Below are 17,016 nucleotides of genomic sequence, written 5' to 3' on the forward strand. Positions count from 1 at the left end.
CACAAAAACTCGCCCCAGAAAAATAAAGTCAAGAAGCAGCCCTCAGCTGGAAAAATCATGGGCACAGTATTCTGGGATGCAGATGGTGATATCCATGTTGATTTCCTTGATCGTGGAACATCAATAAATTCAGAGCATTACATCACAACGCTGCGAACTCTGAAACGATGACTAACAAGGGTCCGAAAAGAAAAGGGAAATGTTTTCCTGCAGCATGACAATGCCAAACCACACACTTCACATGCCACCACAGCATAGCTACAGAGATTGAATCTCACCACCGTATGGCTTCCTCCATACAGTCCGGATTTAGCACCATCTGACTTCCATCTGTCCTCGATAATGAAAGACGATGTGCGGGGACATCATTATGTTCCTGATGAAGACGCCGAGAGAACTGTGAAACTTTGGTTGCGGAAACAGAGTGTCGGCTTCTTCCGTGACAGCTTCAGAAAACTTGTTCATCATTGGCAGGAATGTATCCAATTGGTTGACGATTATGTGGAAAAGTGAATGTTGGTGATTAAAGATCACATTCTAAGGATTATTTCTGCGTTTGATTTATTAAAATATTCCCATCCAAACCCAATTAACAAAGGTGGACGTATTACTTTTCATTCAACCCTCTTAGAGTGTGTGGTGAAGCAGCATTTATGTTCGAAGTACTATGTCATCCTGTTTTCAAGAAAAGTAAGTAGAATGAAGAATAAATAATTACTTAGTTAACTAATCTGCTTGTGGAATACATCTAAAGAACATCTGAATTAAAAACCACCCTGAACTTTGTAGAAACCTGCCATTACACCTATAATTAACACAAGAATGGGAAGAGGAAGTTGAAATCTGTTACTGTAATAAATCCTAATTAAAAGCAAGTTGATGAGAGGAGAACTATTATCACTGTCCATTTCAGACAATATTGGCGAGTTCTCATTTCAGTTTGTACATAGTAACGTTTTGCTGTTCGATATTAAAAATAGTGTGTTCACTTACTAGCTTATGTGTTAATGATTGAATTTCCTTCAGTTGTGTGTTCTTGAGAATACTGCTGACATCCACATGAATTTGCTTGTGTTATAATTAGTTAAATGAATTTTTGTCATTTTCTGTGTAGCTGTATGTGCAGCTATTTCAAACATTGGTTCACAATTGCTGTTATTGGTATCCAGGAGTTAACGTCACTACTGACTGCTACACAAGTCCTGTATATGTTATGTACACAGGAATTTAGAATAAGTAACATCTATATACTCAATAACAATCCATGATGATAAACAAAATGTGTATTGATAATTGATAAATTTCTTTCTGAATATTGAAATTTTGTACTTAATCCTATTAACAATTGAGCATTAGCTGTTTGACTTTCTGTTCATACTGTTTCACTCATATTATCTTTCGTTTCTCACAGAAAATATTGACTGTTGACTGTGGTGCGATATGGAACCAAACTTTGAACATAAGAGTTTGAGAGATGGCTAGAAAAACTAAGAATATGGACGAAAAGGAAGAAAAGAGAAACTTAGTCAAACGAAATATAACAACAAAATAAAGGAATTCACAAAATGATATTTTCTATTATTGAAGACCTTAGCAGTACATTCTGTGACAACAGCATATTTAATGAGTTCATTGTGTTCTAATAATTTTAATTTATTTAACAAAATTAATATAATAATGTTATCTTATGAGAAAAGATTATTACCATCTCCTTTTATTGCCGTTTTGTAGTTTTGCACTTTTATATGGTCTCATTTATGATGTTCTATATAAATTGAACAGTTTTTAAAATATTGTTTTGTCTAGTGTCCAGAATAATATGAACGACAACTCTTTTTTTAAACTTCGTAACAAATTGCCTATTCACATAACACTTCTAGTTCCTAGTTCTGCTCTATGTATGCTCTGGCAGAACCTCAAACATAATTTCTGTGCAAGAGATTCTAAGGTGTGTGTAATGTGGTAGACTAAGAAACACTGTATTGGAGTCAAACTCGTTGTTGGCTTTTGTCTCGGATTCTTCAGCCGACGTTTGTCTCATGATTTTTCTGACGTTTAGCCAGCGCGAGTGGCTGGCATTGTTAAAACTTGTCCCTCCATTGCTGGTGGTAGACTGGAGCCGAGGTTGTGGCCGCAGACTATATGTACCTGGTGAACCAACGTCCAAGGGTTTTTCCGCAGTCATTTGCGGTGCGGTTCTCCATTTCCTACCTGCAACGGTCGTTCGCTGCACCACGGGAGTCCAGGATCCGTTTACGTTGAGGCATCCTTCTTTCTTTGTTGAAGCTATTCTCGTGGTTGTGTATTTCTAATGCTTCTCTGAGCAAGCGGGTGTGATAGCTCGTCTCTAAGCCAGAACTTCATGTCCACAAATTTTACTACATGGTCGGCGTCACACAGCGCGTGTTTTGTCTCTGCCAATTTCTTCACATGCCCCAACCTGAAATGTCGCTTATGTTCTGTGATGCTGCTGTCGATTGATCGCCCACTCATTCCAACATAACTTTTCCGCATGTGCATGGCATGCCATATATTCCCGATAATGCAAGTGGGTCCCTTTTCTCCTTAGCCTACCTGAGACAATCTTTGATCTTCTTTGTCGGTTTGTAAATAGTCTTAACGCGGTATTTGTGCAATACACGGCCATCTGGGGATGTACGGCGGGAAGGCTGTACTCAATATTTTCTTTTCCGATGTGTCACTTGGCCGAGTGGTTGACTCGTGATTGATGCCAGGACTGATGTACATCCTGATTCATAGCTGGCGAATAGAAAAAAAGTTTCATAAATTCTGTTAACTATTCCGTTTTTAATATTACTAGGACATGTGTCTACAGATGTCATTTGTCTTAAAAAGTCATACTGCTATGTATGAAATTATTATCATTTCACATAAAAATTCTTTCATAGAACATTTAGGATAACTGGCATAATATTGGTTCCCTCCAATACCATTTCAAAGTCTATACTTCGAAAATAACTGTTGCAAAATGTTAATCATCTAAACAAGTATCTGTCGAAACGTTAGTATTAAAAGTGAAATCGTAATTGAAATATGAATTAAAATTATTTTGGCGGTTTCTGAAGCATTTTTCGTTAATTTTTGCACCAAAAAGTATTTTTTCTGGTATTTTATGACATGAAGCGTGTAATATACTTTCAAAAGCAAAACTATGTATATGGACGCTTTCAGAATTACTAATGTTAATTCTACATCTGTTTTGTTATTCATGTTGATAATATCATAAAAATGTAACTGTCCATGTGAGCCCACGGCAGTTTGTATGTGAAACAGCGTCAGAATCAGTGTGTATTTTGTCATAAGTCGGTCAGTAGTCAGTTATGTCAGAATTACGAAAAATTATGTTTTAATATAGTTTTAAAATGCATATAACTCACTCTTCTTTATCTAGAACAGCATGAATCAGACCTTATAGGCATAAATACCCAGTTTATATTGTCTGCAGTAAAGCAGATGTAACAGACCACATAGGTGAAAAAGGTACCGGAAGTTAAGTAAGGACATCGTAGCCATTCGCTAGAATTTATACCAGCAACTGTAAGAAGCTTCATTAGCTACTTTGGAGCAAAGTTAAAGTTAATTTTAATATCAGTTTTTTCGTACGGTGCGCAGTGAACTGTTACAAATTGAAGCAATGGACCTATAACTCAGCACGAGACGGCACCAACAAAGATCTATTCTAGCATAGCAGTTGTGCATTTGAGTATCTATTAATGGGGGCTCGATTACTTGCCAAAAATAGGCGAAAGTTCTTGTCATGCAGGCCTGTGCTTCTTCACGTTCTAATAAGGTGACAGAGGCTGTGGATATACACCATTTAGTTCCATAGCGTCGGAGATAAAGGGGGCAGGAAGGGAAGGAGAGGCTGTATTAATTGTAAGTTCGGAAAAAGTGGGGAGGAGCCTGCGGCAAGTTTAAGCTTCCTGAATGTTGCTCGGTTAAAGCAGTTAGTGGAGCCCTCACCCTGGAATACGTGTGTTTGGGTACGAGACCCTGTCTGGTACACACTCTTCGGCTGTTACGAAATAATCTAAAACTATAAACTAGTAGCACACAACGATTGTAATTTTTCGTTTTAGACATGTCAGAAGCAAATTCTATTTAGTTTACTGTAGAACATTTTGACTGTTCTGCTTATTTCTTCTAGTGACCATCCGATCATAGTATTAATCTGTACTAAATATAAAAGTTCATCAACTGGTTGTATGATTACTGTCTGTAGGTGATGTTCCTTAAATATTTATATTTAAGGAATGTCTGCTGAAACTACCGGCAGCTTCGAAGATGAATACGTCATTATTCTACCGGTTTCGATCATAACACATTATCCACAAGCATGAGCGCCCGCAGAAAGTTTTACAAGAGGAAACAATATTCAAAACTTGTCACTTTGGCTATAACTGATTCGATGAGTTTGAAAGCGTGTAGTTCTCCAAGAACTAAATTTCGCAAGAGGTACACAAAATTTATTGTGACTAAAAAGACTGGCAGTTAACGGTTTAGTACTTTTATGGTAGATTACTTTGGAACCTAAACACTAAGCATATTTCAGTAGTATATACAAGTAGAAACTTTTATGTTATTAATATGAATATGGACGCCACCATTCAATTCAAAGATCTCAAATTCCATAAACATACAATTAAATTCAGATCCAAGATGCTACTCCAGGCGGGTGTAAAGCGAATGTATGCAACGGAAAATACTCAACGCGAAAATGAAGATTTAGCCCTGTCTGACTAGCCCCTGAAGCAGATCTTAGGATCTTTTAATGGTGATATTATCTCCTCCTTCTGGCTCTTTAACATATAAATTACAACATACACAGAGATGAATGATTAAGGGAACTAGTAACTACAAAATTATGATACATTTATTGTAGATTTAAACACCTTTATATATTACAAATGTCTATATATTAATGTCCAATTGACATAAAAAGACACAAATGACTTTTCTACCTAATATTAGTGATGAATTGCCCAAATCTGCACCTTTTTATAGCTACGCGATCTAATATCAATAACGTGAGATGACTGACATCATCTACGTACCAAACACCAGAAGACACTACTTTTAAAGATGATCTACAGTGGTGTGTAACCTCAGTGGAAATAAAAGTTACGTGATCACAACTGTTTAACTTTATAGCCCTAATAAACCGAAGCAATTAGCAGTATCACCGTATGTACTGCGTCCGGTGCGTTGGAGTGATGGTTCTCGTACACGTCTGCAACGACAGAAGAATTACAGACACAAATATAAAAACAACTCATTCAAACACTAGGACGGCAGAAGACGGTCGTCTGACTAGTATAATCTAATACTGTCTTCCCCTCTCTGTGTTCTACAGACGAGAAATGCGAACTCCCATCCACAAGTACAGATTTCAGAAAACGTCCCAACGTGAGTATAGGCAAAACAAGTGCTCTCAATCACTGAACGCTGCATACTCAACGACGACTCCGTACCCGGAATCGAGGTCCAGAATCGTATAAGTTCGCAACAGTACAGTGCCTAACCGTTCTAACTAAAAAATCTGCTGAGTGCAAAGATAGCAAGTCCGTCTGTACCAACAAAAGCTGATACTAAGCGACCGTCAAACACGGGTGCTCAAAATGGGAGACCCATTCACTCCACCGCTCGCTTCCCAGCAAAGCTCAGCTCTCCTCCCTCGTAACTGCAGAAGGGGAATCATATTCTCGAAACCACGGAATATTCTCCCTCTCTACAAATTCTTCCGAATGCCGACCACCCATATTTTAGTCTTTTGTCGCCCAGCGCGGAAAGTTTGTGAGGAAATACTCATCCCTGTTAATTAGGAATTCATACAATGGCACGCTTTTCAGAGTAAAAATCCTCAGAAATAACCAAGCCTGCGTGATTTCCGAAGTAACGCTTCCTTGTTCCTCCCTGCTGCGTCCAAGGTTTTCAGTTTCCGGTTACCCTTCCGACTTAGCTACAAAACCGGCTAGCCGCCACTCTATTGTGCTTCAGCGCTAGGGCCCTGACCCTCTGTCTTGGGCTGCTTCCTGTTTTTAGCAGGACCAACACACCTATGCGGCTTTTCCACCCAGGCTCTCAGTTACGCCTGCCTTTCGATTTTCACTGGCATTCCAAACTCTGTTAATACAGGCAATCATTCATTACGCCGTTTTGATAATAAAGACAATCCATCATCATTCATGCAATAAGCGTTAACAACTATTTACATGGTGTACGTGACAATGTCAGTCTTCTTTAAATATTCAGATATACGATGTACAACCTATGAAATGATACCCAATTCCGGTTGTAAACCACGGCAAAGTATGTAGATGAGTGCTTGTAAGGTGCGAAATTATAGCCACCTTAAACAGAAATGGTTCAAATGGCTCTGAGCACTATGGGACTCAACTGCTGTGGTCATGAGTCCCCTAGAACTTAGAACGACTTAAACCTAACTAACCTAAGGATATCACACACATCCATGTCCGAGGCAGGATTCGAACCTGCGACCGTAGCGGTCGTGCGGTTCCAGACTGTAGCGCCTTTAACCGCTCGGCCACTCCGGCCGGCCCTTACACAGAGACCCCAACGAGTTACGACATAAAGCTAGAAAGTATTCTCAGAAATAACGTATTCATACTCACATAACCTTAGGTTGAAACTTAAATCTACCAATCTGAAATAGGAAAAAACGTCTTAATTAGAGAATAAGTGTTGCTGGATGTTAACAAAAATGTCACATTAATACCCCTCAGATCTGCAAAACAGGGTATCTATAACAAATGACATCTGAATTATTGAATTACTTTTATGATTTATACTTTTTACTGTCGATTGGAGTAGCAGAAGTTCAACAAAACGTGTTTTGAAAGCTGCATTTTTATGTCTTGATTAAGTCAAATTTAGCCCATGGCCAACATAAGACTAGTTGAATGCGGAAAACTTCCCGAAATCCACCTCAAATTGGCCAGCAGAACCAAGTTTTGATTGCCTAGAACTGCACCAAGGTAATCCTCGTCTCTCCAGTTTGTCAAATCATTGTGCAGCATGCAAACTGGACTGCATAATTCTTTGCTCTCTGACTGCATGTCGGCTGTGTTTCAGTCCTGGAATTTGAGAAGGTCCTCTGGTATCGTCCAAAGAACTCAGTGCCGTTATCAAGTCGCCACATCGTAGCGATAATACAGAAATTAACAATGTCTTGCTGCATTCCACAACAACGAATTGGAGGCGCTGTGAAACCATGCCCTCTCTCGCAGCTACGCAGCGCCACTACACTGTTGCCAATATAAAGCTTATCAGATCAGTGCTCTGCCCAGTTCGTGACTGCCGACCAAGCAATGTCGTCTAGTTAGGAAACACGTTTTACTCACATCTTAGATTGAACTATCATTCAGAAATTTGTTTGCTTTGTGCATCAAGACAAGAGTTTGGTAAAGTGTGCATCAAGTGATGCTTTACTATTCAAAGACAGTTGTAAGTATTTGGCACATTCCTGTGGCAATGGATTATACAGCATAAAGTTGAGAAAACTTTTTAACATTCTTGTAATAAACTGGACTAATATTTCATGTGTTGTAGGTACTCTCCACCGTCTCCCACATCAGTCAAAGAACCCACTGTTATACTGGACGATTGTAGTGCGTCAGGTCATAAGAGGTCCCCGGCCAGAAGAGCATATTTTTTCGACCATGAAATTCCACATACATTTCTCTCTCTTCTAGAGCGAAAAATATTGTTTTCTTTTTTCAACTGATGTATTTTGGATAAAGTACAGATACACAAACCTACAATATAGCATGGCTGTGTTCTTCTGAGTGTACAAAAACAGCTCTGTCGTTTAAAACGGAATGCACAATCAGCAAGCCGTTATAGGTTTTCTTTTCCCACTGATGGATAGTAAATTATAATTGTGATTTCGTTTTTGAAGGGGAGGAGACGTACTCATGAGAATTGGGGAAGGACGACTGGCACGTATGCTACTGCCATATATGTGTACTGGAAATAAGCGACGGGATCCATGCGCCAGGGTGTTAGATGGGCTCCTTTCTGTTGTTCACTAAGGCCTGAAAAAGGAAGGACGGAAAAAGATTGGACATATTATTTTGGTGCGGTTCTGTAAAGGTTTGTACCCATCTTGACTGCAACTCAGCGTCAGAAACATAGCCATACCAAGGAATCGGAATAATTTCCAGTGAATAGAGTGACAACTATGATAATCCACGATAAACAGCGATTGTTAAGGCTGCAGTTTATCTCTTTGCCGTCGGAAATGCTAAATCTGCAGTTTAGTGAAGGGCAGACAATGATTGCCAAAAATATGAGACAATTGTGGAATGTATTATAAAGCTGTATACAGATTACAGGAAGAGGCGAGGGCTCCTTCTTGTCCCCGCCCCCTCTCCCCCCCCCCCCTTCCTTCCTTGCAAATTCATGTGTACACAGGCACAGTATCCATCATATCACCTCAAAATCCCTATAACTGTAAACAGTTATGAAGCCACAAATAATCTTTCTATGTGGAATTAGTTAATATAAGGTCTGTTCTGTTTCTATAATCTAGACCCTCTACAACAATGTGTTTCACGACTGCACCATATAATCGGTACCTAATATGTTGCAAAACAACGCCGCGTATAAAAAACGTATTCTTCTGGGGCTCATACCTAGGGTTCAGCTGACGGTAGAGGGGTAGGGTCAAATGCATGAGATAGCTCTTAGGCTAGTGACCATTTGTATACGAAACAGAATGATCGGCTTAGGGTCGCTATACTAGAGTACAGGGTCAAAGTATGAATGTTACACATCTCCTCCTGCCTAGAGAAATGAGCAAATCGGTTTGTTCCTTTTTTCCGGTTGATGTGGTCGGCGATGGGCCCTTCAGGGGTTTATGGAGGCACCATTAATTCGTGGTCGGTTCCTTAAAAAACCCAAAAAGAGTTTTTCCATTTTTTTCGTACCAAACCGAGCCGCGAATTATAATACGGTTCTGCGCAGCAAATGGCTGAAATTTTAACGTTATTTTCCTTAGATTCTGATATTGAAGAACTTCGAAACAATAGATTCCCGATTTTTTCAACCTAAACTGACCGAGAAAACAATGTATTTCATCACTTACTGGACGCCACCCTTAATGGCTTGTGATGACACGCCTCGTTTCAGAGGTGGCAGTCCGGAGAGAAGGGCAATGATCGAGCCAAGCGTAGTGTGACAAGTGTGTTTCCGGAAGCAGCCTCCGCGCCTCGACAGCGGAACCTCTTGGGAATGTTGCCCGCTGTCCGCTGTGCGCCATCGCGTGTCCGATAAGCCCCATCCACTCAGGCGGTCGCTCACCCCACAGCCAGCTGCCACTTCTTGCGACACGACTGGACGCTTCCAGGAGCTTCTGACATGCCTGGCAGTCGGCACTTAACGAGGCGTCCGTTGCAGCTTTCCTCACCAGGCTGATAAAGCAATAATCGTGCCTTTGGTGGGAGTACATATTAAAGCGACTAATGTGATGTTGCCGCAACCAAATAGCAATCAACACAGTCAACAAAACTTGGTAAGTTTTGTCCACTTCTGCTGAATTTATTTTTCGAGTAAACGACTGTTGTCTGTCTTTTACGTTATTTTCAACTAATTTTCTGTTTAAAAAAGAGCACACTACATTACCTGCACGATTAGAAATTAACGATATGAACGTCACTTGCAATAAACTTAATAGAAAGGCCATTATCTGCAGTAGAAGAATGTGTCATGTGCATTAAAATAGCAGCGCCTTTAAATTTACATGTTCTAATCGTTTTGGTTCACGTATATGCTCTTATTTTGGTTTGGTAATTTACGAAGAAATTGACAAAGAAACTACATTGACTAATGAATTCAGCTTAGCATGAATTTCAATTTAAGATAACTGTGAGTATATTTATTAGTGTGAGGGAAGATAGTAAATATTAGGGTTGGAACTTTAATAGTGGCAACTACTTATTTACAGCTCGTACAAAGTAGATACATGTTTCAGAGTTTCACTGACCTTCAATGTAATCACCAGTATTGTGTATAACCCGTTACCAGCGATGTGGAAGTCGTAGGATACTCTTAGCATTGCCTTTTGTGTTGACAGTTCGAGCGGCGCGGTCTGTTACCCGACGAATTTGTATCAGTTCTGAAGCGAATGCCGTGAAGTGTTTCCTTCAGTTTAGAAATCGTGTTGAACTTACGAGGTCTTAAGTCAGGGGAGTGCAGTAGGTGGTATAGCACTTAGCAGCCCAATCAGTCAAACAAATCAGTAGCAGCTTGTACTGTACGTGCTTGAGAATTGTTGTGCAAAATGATGGTCAGGTCCTGCAGAGAGTGTCATCAGTTCTGTGTATAAGCTGTTCATTTTTGGAACACAACCTACGACCAAACAGCGAGGTCATCGGTCTCATCGGATTAGGTAAGAATGGGGAAGGAAGTCGGCCGTGCCCTTTCAAAGGAACCACCCGGGCATTGGCCTGGAGCGATTTAGGGAAATCATGGAAAACCTAAATCAGGATGGCCGGACGCGGGATTGAACCGTCGTCCTCCCGAATGCGAGTCCAGAGTTACGTAAACAGGCAGAATACGGCGCTGCGGTTGGCAACGTCTATATAAGACAGCAAGTGTCTGGCGCAGTCGTTAGATCGGTTACTGCTGCTACAATGGAAGGTTATCAAGATTTGAGTGAGTTTGAACGTGGTATTATAGTCGGAGCACGAGCGATGGGACACAGCATCTTCGACGTAGCGATGAAGTGTGGAGTTTTTTGGGCCACCGTTTCACGCGTGTACCGTGAATATCAGGAATCCGATAAAACATCAGATCTCCGACATTGATGTTGCCGGAAAAATATCCTGCAAGAACGCGACCAACGATGGCTGAAGTGAATCGCTCAACGTGACAGAAGTGCAACCCTTCTGCAAATTGCTGCCGATTTGAATTCTGGGCCATCAACAAATTTCAGCGTGCGAACCATTCAACGAAACATTATCGATATGAGCTTTCGGAGCCCAAGGCCCAGTCGTGTACCGTTGATGACTGCACATCGAAATGCTTTACGCATCGCTTAGGCCCGTCAACAGCGACATTTGACTATTGATGACGGGAAACATGTCTGGTCGGGTGAGTTTCGTTTCAAGTTGTATTGAAGCGAATGGATGTGTACCGGGATCGAGACAACCTCGTTAATCCACGGACCCTGCATATCACCAGGAGACTGTTCAAGCTGGTGACGCTCTGTAATGGTGTGGAGAGTGTGCAATTGGAGTAATATGGGACTCATGACACATCTAGATACGTACGTAAGCATCCCGTCTGATCACCTACATCCATTCATGTCCATAGTGCATTCCGACGGACTTGGGCAATTCCAGCATGACAATGCGACACCCCACACGTCTAGAATTTCTACAGAGTGCCTCCAGAAACACTCTTCTCTGTTTAAACACTTCCGCTGTCCACAGAACTCCCCAGACATGAACGTGCTGTTCGAAAGAGATCACCACCCCCTCGTACTCTTACGGATTTATGGGCAGCCCTGCAGGATTCATGATGTCAATTCCCTCCAGCAGTACTTCAGACATTAGTCGAGTCCATACCACGTCATGTTGCAGCACTTCTGCATGCTCGCGGGGGCGCTTCACGATATTAGGCAGGTGTACCAGGTTTCTTGCACAGTGTACAGATAGTATTGAAAATAAAAATGAAATAAGAATTATTAAAACATATAGCGTGGTAAGACTGAATTGCAAATCTTATTTATGGCACACACGATTTTTAATTTGTTCACCAGCACAATGTGACTGAAGTTATCGAGAAACTATCTGATGAGTGGTCACTTTTATTAATTGTGTGGCGATTCCTTTCCCATGCAAAAAACAAATTACGACGTGACGCTGTTCTCAACAATAAACCGATCCCTGCAGCGGCCCGTACTGTTGGTTACAATCAAGATGAGATGAAAAGTTTGACGAGTAACACGAATGTCATTTTCGTCAATTAGTAAAAACTTCAGAAACCGTGAAATGCAGAAAGAGGGCGGAGCGATGATAGCTATTAGATGCTAAGCGTTCAATAAACATCTTAGATTTGGCAGTCTATGGCATTCAAACCACGGGTAAAAAAATGATCGCAACTTTCTGCGGACGTGCAACGTAAGTTCTCACAGACATAAAATGTGTGCTGGACATGGAACTCTTCGACACCAGATCTACATTCAGAGCAATTTCGTTATGGAAACCAGTCATCAAGATTGTTAGTGTGGACTGTCTAGAGTTGTTTGTATTTGAGAAAGCTGAATTTCATAAAACTAAAAATTACACAAAAATCGAAATACTGCAAATTATCCATTACCCTAATAAGTTTTCCTACTAAGAGCTCTTAGCATTCACTGCTGTCGAGTGTATCACCATGCTTTCTTAAAACACACTATCACCGAGCACATACAAGAAGTAGCACTTTTTATAAGAAATAACAAAGCCTTATAGACGCACTTCGTGGATTAACCTGTGTTTTTGCCAAGAATCTTCATTAGTCTTTTAAAGCGTAGGAGTATGCATATTAACGGAAAGAAATACGACTCGAAATTGTCGTTCCTACTGAATAGTAATTAAATTTAGCGTCTTTGCGACTGTAGAGTTCAGATCTTCAATCGCAGTACAGGGTGCCCACTTTTTCTTGGTTTTTCGTCTCCCTAGTACTAAATCGGCAAGAGGTTTCTTGAATTCGAGTTCCTAATAATTTTATTGCTCTCGCTGCCAGCTTTGGCGATCCGACAAATCTGCAGGTCGACGTATGCGTCAAAGCTTAATGCTGCGTTCCATTTCCGTGATAAACTATTTTTTGCAATGTCATTTGTTCGTGACATTTTACGCCATTGTATACCCCTGGTCTGACATATCAAATAGTCCTGTTGACGACTATTTGGTTAACGGCATCGCACACGAGCGATAAATCGGTGGGAATCTCGGCGGCGACTTTGCCGGCAGTTGGTCGTTCTCATCGACCCCGCCAAACAGGGACGATTTACCAAGCTGTTACGGGCAGTAATTTGAACGCTCTGTGTTAGAAAGTTCTCTTATGCAAAATGAGATTCTCTGTTTAACATCTGTGACGGTTGATCCACATTTGTCGACTGATGCTCTCAAATAAGCAGGCGCTGAAACTTATTGAGCATGTTTTGGGAGGCTTTTCTTCGGTACTGTAATCGATGCATTTTACTAAATTAGTTACCTGCAGTTCTTTTCTGTCTGGCTAACCTCAGGAACTAATGTAGGGATTGTGATACTGTTTTCACTGATGGACTTGATTCACGAGGGAAGTTTGTGTGTATAATGTGCTACCCATACGTCACACAGATCCTTCAGCAGTAGATACTTCGTAGTACCCTTGCAAAGCGGGGACGGGTAGAAGTCTATTTACTAAGTTAGTGTTCGAACCTAAACTGTCTGCTACTTTCACGAAAAACCTATTGTTAAAAGTTTTGGGTCCACCTTTTATCATTTCATTATTTGATAATTGTTAAAGAAGCTCCGAGTATACACAGTATGTTCCTAGACGTGTGAACGGTTCGAAGACATCTTAAGCGGAGGTATCGGCGAAATTTTTAGCCATTTGTAAAAAATTCACAGGAGGCTGAAAACGTGTTTCATAATATATCTTGGCATTGTGAATTAAATGGGTACATCCAATTTGCTAAACAAAAAATATTTTCATACTTTTTTGGGTTTTTAAGTATTGAAAAATCATTATTTTTTCAAACCCACACGTGGAGTTCTTGGTTATCATTGGATGTATTCACAAAAAAAAATTTTAGCCAAAAGTGCTCAAAACTGACGGAGGAATAGCGTTTTTTCATTTTGGCCATTTTGATTTTTTTTCTAAGAAATTGAAGTACTATGACCTTTTGAATACTATGTACAAACGAAAAGTGTAGATAAATTATAAAACATTTGTGTTTGTAATACGTGACAAGAATTTAACGTACAAGAGAATTGCTACGGCATAACACAATGTCGGGCCCAGTATGTAGGGTAAATAAAGACGACTCGATACGTTTGGTGGCAAGTGTCATAGACAACTGAAGGACACTACGACAAAAAAAAAAAAAAACTTGCAGAGTATTACAGAAAAGCAGTATATAGATAAATATGATGTCATTCAAAAAATTGTCCGTGACTGTGAATCCCAAGTATGAAAAGTTAATACTTTTCGATATTTTTGACATTTGCAACTGCAATAGTGTCAGCTAATTTATTATTTACAGAATATGAAAGATTAAATATATGCATCAATATATCATTGCGCTTCTGTAGATAAAATTCCTCAGCATTCTCATTGCCCGAAAGGAGAGTCATCATGGTGTTTTTATCAATCAGCATTGGCAAAAAAATTGAATCTGGGTCTCAAGCTTATAATGTAAAAAAGATCAATACATCAACTTCGTTTAGAAAAAGCACTGCCTCTTTATATTCGCTTAACTGATGATTCACTTCTAACACAATGTGCTCGATGTCTAGCTCAAGATGTTAATGAGAGTTTACACTGTATTACATGGAATAGGTTTCCCAAAGAGACCTATGTTTCTGCAACGAGAGTAAATGTAGCAGGTTCTATTAATGTTGGTGTATATACTGTTGGCTCTCACGGAGTTGCTTTAGAAATAATGACAAAATTAGGACCCAAATATGCTTATCGAACAGTACAAGCATCATCAAAAAAAGTCAAAGTATCATTGCAGCAAGCTGAAGTGAAATGTTCGAACAGATTTAAAGAAGTTCTTCGTAAAATTGATTTTGCCAAACATCAAAGAGAAGAAGAGATATTCGAATGTGACGGTGCAACCTACGATGCCGGAATTTATTTTTTTATTTTTTATTTTATTTTATTTTTTATTATTATTATTTTTTTTTGATTGCGTATTATTCACAGATATACGGTGATTATGTGGAGTGATATATAAACTGAAAATAAAGAATACAAATTTATAACATATCGAGTCGTCTTCTATTTATTTTCCCTTCACACTGGGCAAGATATTGTATGATATCGTAGAAATTCTTTTTTTACGGTAAATTCTTGTCATGTACTGTAAAAACAAAATTTTTTACTATGATAAATGTGAAAACTTGTTCCAGCGTTCAAGACGGTCAAGTAGCTAGGAACAAATGTTATATTTAATTTAAAAGCGTTGCGATTGGTAACATTTTACCTCTGCTGTATTTAATCGTCTGTCTGTTACATTACTACTCTACCGTACGCCATGTCTAGCAACAACAAGAACAGTAGTTAATGATGGAAATTGGCTATGGACACCCGTTCCTGCAATTCTGAAATCAGTTACTAAAGTGAAGCACCGACCAGAAGCCATCGTGTGTTCCTAGCAATGCTATCCTCTAGGTGCGAGACTACCCCCTGCATTGCGACTACTAGGATTAACTTCTCATTAATTTCTAATTCTACAGCACAGGTTAGAACGTGGACGATAAATAGTTTGGACAAGAAGGGAATGGAAGCTTTCTAAATGTGGTGCTACAGAAGAATGCTGCAGATTACGTGGGTAGATCACATAACTAATGAGGAGCTATTGAATAGGATTGGGGAGAAGAGGAGTTTGTGGTACAACTTGACTAGAAGTAGGGATCGGTTGGTAGGACATGTTCTGAGGCATCAAGGGATCACCAGTTTAGTATTGGAGGACAGCGTGGAGGGTAAAAATTTTAAAGGGTGACCAAGAGATGAATACACTAAGCAGATTCAGAAGGATGTAGGTTGCAGTAGGTCCTGGGAGATGAAGAAGCTTGCACAGGATAGAGTAGCATGGAGAGCTGCATCAAACCAGTCTCAGGACTGAAAGCCACAATAACATGCCGGAAGTGTTTATGCTAAATACTGTTACATTGGACAGAATGGGAAGTCAATCTACACCAGGCTTGAAGAACTTCATAGAAGCTGGAGAATGTAGAAGCCTGATTGAAGCTTTGCAGAACACCGCCTTAGGAAACACTACGAGTAAGTAATAGATGTATAAGTCTTACACATAGAGAAAAAGGGAGCAAACCTCAGCCAGCTACAAATTCTAGACATTAAAAAACACATATTTATAGACTCACATCTATTATTAAAAGAGGAAACCCAATTCAGTTATTTACCTCTTTTAGCTGATATCACAAGTCCTAAACTGAAGTGAAACTTTGGGCCTCAATCCATGAGTAGATAAGAGGTTCTAGGCTGACGCGTAATAGGCACGTTTAGTCATGTTAGTGTAATTGCTGAATTCTGTAATTCCATGCACAATTCTTCAAAAAATGGTCACTGAAGTGATATTACATTAAGTCAAGGATCGATAAATTAAGAAGTTGAGATGTATCTTTGCGTTATCATATTTTGAATAAGTAATGTACTTCAAAATGGGCTCATAACCCGAAAACTTGGTTGTGCAGTAACCATAATAAAATTTGTGAAACAAGGCAAAAAATAATATTTGTTTAGCTAAAAAGGAACAATTTTAAGCGTGTGTGAACATCATATCGAAAGTCGCACCATTCTAGCTACCCTCACTTCAGAAGGATACGTGATAAAAGTTTTAAAGATTTGTCTTCAAATACTGTTAGACCTCAATAGAGAGTCCCCCTAAAGCAGGTCCACGTGACCACGGTGAATAAAAAGTTTCTTACTCCGTATGTGTATACAAATATAACATCATTTTTTACAGCCACGTAGTTAGTCAAGAGTAACTGAAGTCAGTTATTGGGAAAACAGTCACTCTAAATGTAGTAACAGGTTCTGTCAGCAACTAGTGCTCGCAAAGCTCGTCTGCTTTTATTTATCCGTCAGAGATTTAACATTCGATGATCCATCGTTCATAACTGTTGAAAGTTTCCTCAGGTGCATGAAAGGTATACGCTGTTGCGAATGTGGACCACCATCGGCTGAATATTGGAATGACGACTGTGAAAATTTGTGCGCAACAGGGGCTCGAATCTGAATTCCCCGCTTTACACGAAC

Source organism: Schistocerca piceifrons, chromosome 2 (assembly GCF_021461385.2).
Source record: "Schistocerca piceifrons isolate TAMUIC-IGC-003096 chromosome 2, iqSchPice1.1, whole genome shotgun sequence".
Classification (NCBI taxonomy): Eukaryota; Metazoa; Arthropoda; class Insecta; order Orthoptera; family Acrididae; genus Schistocerca; species Schistocerca piceifrons.